Source organism: Triticum dicoccoides, chromosome 1A (assembly GCF_002162155.2).
Source record: "Triticum dicoccoides isolate Atlit2015 ecotype Zavitan chromosome 1A, WEW_v2.0, whole genome shotgun sequence".
Taxonomy (NCBI): domain Eukaryota; kingdom Viridiplantae; phylum Streptophyta; class Magnoliopsida; order Poales; family Poaceae; genus Triticum; species Triticum dicoccoides.
In genome coordinates, this window is record NC_041380.1 from 115,611,292 (window position 1) to 115,614,734 (window position 3,443).

Genomic DNA, 3,443 nt, shown 5'->3' on the forward strand with positions numbered 1-3,443 from the left:
ACACAGGGTTTATACTGGTTCGGACCACCGTTGTGGTGTAATACCCTACTCCAGTGTGTGGTGTGGTGGATTGCCTCTTGGGCTGATGATGATGAGCAATACAAGGAAGAACAGCCTCGTGAGGGTCTGTTCTTGGCTAAGGGGATGAACTGCTAGGAGGAGTTCAGTCACCCTTCTCTCTCTATTTCTTCTTGATTCCGATTTTCCCTCCCTCTACCCTGTGGGTGGCTAGTCCTATTTATAGGCAAAGGCCCTGGGCCTCTTCCCAAATATTGAGTAGGAGGGGCGCCAACAATTGGCCATTTTGAAGGGGAACATCTGGTACACTTATCCTGACTAAAGTTGGTCCTCGCCTACCAAAGGCTCTGGTGGTGACGCTGGCTTGGGCTCCACAATGACTTCCTCCCTGCTGTTGGACTGGTCTTGGTCTCGTTGCACTGAAACGGGTGCCTTTGCTTGATGCTCTCGCCTGCGCTTGCTCCCTTTGCACCAAAGAGGAAAGGAGGACACTGCGTGGGCTGGCGCCCGCCTGGCGCCTTTGGTCGTCATGGCTTGCATCACGGGCACCTCGTGAGGTATCCCGCCTTGATCTATCCGCTTCCTCGCGAGCCAGCCTAATGAGGCCGTGCCTGAGGAAGCTCCGTGTCGTCCGCCCTGCGAGGCTTGGCCCCTCGCGAGGGTCTTGGGTTTGTGTTGATGAAGACGGGCCGTGCTGGGCCCCCTTTGAGCCACGCCGCAGGCCGCAGGCAGGCAAGTCTGGGGACCCCCGTTCCCAGAACACCGACAGTAGCCCCCGGGCCCAAGGCCCGCCCGGTCTTGGCCGTGCAGGGAGGCGAAAGGGCAAGGGCGAAGCGCCGCGGGCCCTAATAGCCTGCGGCCTTGGGCGGCGCGTGGTCGTTGATTGGGCGTGGGCGGCACTGTTCCCCCACGCCCTCCTTATTTTGCGTCATGCTAGGCAGACTCATAGTCGTACACAGCCGCTCCCTTTTCTGTTGCTCGAGCGCCCTCTGTCCTTCCTCCGCCCGAACTCTGGCTTCTGTTTTCAACCCAATCTCGAACCTTCCCCCCCTTCCCATCGCCATGGCTCCGACGAAGAAGGGAAGCGGGAAGAAACCCATGCCTCCGCCTTGCTCGCCGCTGTTGGCGGCCCCCACCGAGGGCTTGGGCAAGGTCAACTCGGCTCTGGCCACTATCTTCAACGAATGTGGGAGGACGACGGCCTGGCCCGCGTCCCACTTCTCCATAGACAGGATAGTCACCGAGGTCCAGTATTTCGCCAACGCCCTGTGGGCGGGTCTGGTTCCCCCTTTTCTGATTTCTTCAACGCTGTGCTTTCCCACTATCAGATCCACATGATGCATCTGGGTCCTGAATCCATCACCCTCCTTTCGGTCTTTGCCTTTGTTTGCGAGGCAATGATGGGCATCCTTCCTTCGGTTGCCTTGCTGCACCACTTCTTCTCTCTGCGCCTTCTCGACCCTACCCAATGCTGGGCATGCGTGAGCTTCGTTGCCGCGTCTGAGACAGCGGCCTCGGGGATTGACTTTAGGATCCCTCCACCTGTGGCTGGGTTCCGCGAGCGGTGGCTGTATGTGGATGTAGGGGTGCCCAGCCCCCTGCTATCGGAGCCAACTTCGCCTGCTGTCCCCAATTTGGGCTGGGGCTAGGAGACGCTTGAGAGCCCCCGGCTCGTCTTCGTCTAGCACCACTTCGCGTTCTTGAGGTCGCTTGGCGTGACAGCGCCCAAGGTGGTGAAGGAGTTCCTGCTTCGCCGCATTGCTCCTCTCCAACGCCACTCCAGCCGGATGTGGGCCTTCAGCGGGCGTGATGATCGTATGAGGCTCCAGGAAGAGGACCTAACTCCTGAAGTGCTGAGGACAGTGCTCTTGATCCTGACTGGGGACCCCAACCCTGGTAGCATCCAGCAGGGAGGGGCCTTGCTGTACCTCTGCCAGAACGGGGGCGATTTTGTGAATCAGATGCCTATCTTTGATGAGTGGGGGCCGCGCCCTGCCGGCCTCCGGGGGTCTCGCGAGAACCCAGTGATGATGACTGCCCTTCCAGTCGGCCAAGGCGACTCTTCCTCAAGTGGCGGAGCAGGGAGGCATGAGGCGCCAGAGGCCGAGGGGGCTCCCGGCGGGGTGACAGCGCCGGGCGATGCTCATGAGGGAGCAGCTCTTGGGGCCCGTGCCGCTGAGGCTGAGGGTGGCAAGCAGCTGCCCTCAGCGCCTGCGACTGAGGCCCCTGAGGCTCCAGCCGCTTCTCTTGGTGAGGCGATTGGCAGCGCGCATCAGGCAGGCGCCCCTGACGCGGATCGTCTTGATGCTCCATCTTCGTTGCAGGTTGATCCCTGCGCTCAACTCTTGGGCCGCTCCGCATGGACTTTGAGGCCCTCCGGAAGAGAAGGGAGGCCCTGGGCGACGATTACCCTTGTCGCCTGCTGAAGCGTAGGAAGTACTTCGCCACTGATGAGTAAGCCTTCTCCTTTCCCAGCTCCCGATCCTTCTGTTGCTTTTACTGATCCTTGCTCCGCAGGCCCCTTCCAGCCGAGCTCGCGGAGATGGCTGAGGTGCCGTCCCCCTTGGCTTCGCCCCCTCCACCGCCCTCAAGCACTCCGAGCTGCAGAGCCCTTGTGGTGAGGGCGATCGGAGAGGCGAACCATCCCGAGGCGCATCGTGGCCCTGCGCACCTCGCGATCCTCCTTCGCGGGCCTTCTCGTGGCATAGCCAGCCTGCCGTGGGCTTCTCGCCTGGTCGTGGACTGCGATTGGCTAAGGCGCTCCCCGCGCTCTTCATCTGGGGACGAGCTGGCTCCAGGCCGGGCTTCTGGCGTGGCGTGCCCGGCCGTCGTGAGGGTGCCAGCCCCCTGCCCGGAGGGGGAGTGCTGATCCGTGGCCCCCGGCACTTGCTCGGGGCAGATGATGGTGTGGAAGACGTGCTCGAGCGCGCCCGGGAGCATCGCGCTCTTCGCCAAGGATTCCTTCGAAGGGCGGCTGACGCGGTGAGCTTGCTTGGTGAGGAGCTTGCTGATGAAGATGCACGCCTTGAGGCCGAGGGCCTGCGCCTGGCTGCAGAGAGGCACGAGCTGGAGGGCGCCATCGCCCTTGCGCGCCGCCAGCGCGATGTTGACGATGCAGAGGCCAAGGCGTCGCTGGTGGCCTCTCGGGAGGCCCGATCTTGGGCCACTGAGGAAGCCCGGGAAGCCGACCGGCGGCGAGAGGCGGCGGAGGAGCGGGCTCGGGAGCTCCTGGCCTGGTGCCACTCACTGGAGGAGCAAGTGGAGCTGCGCGAGGCAGCCCTCGCGTCGATGGAGGTGGCCTCTGGCGACCCAGCAGAGCTCCAGAAGCGTGAGGAGGTGCTGACGCTGGAAGCTGCCGAACGTACCCACGAGTACGAGCGTCTGGAGACGAGGGAGCACTTGGTGACGCAGGCGGAGGATGATGT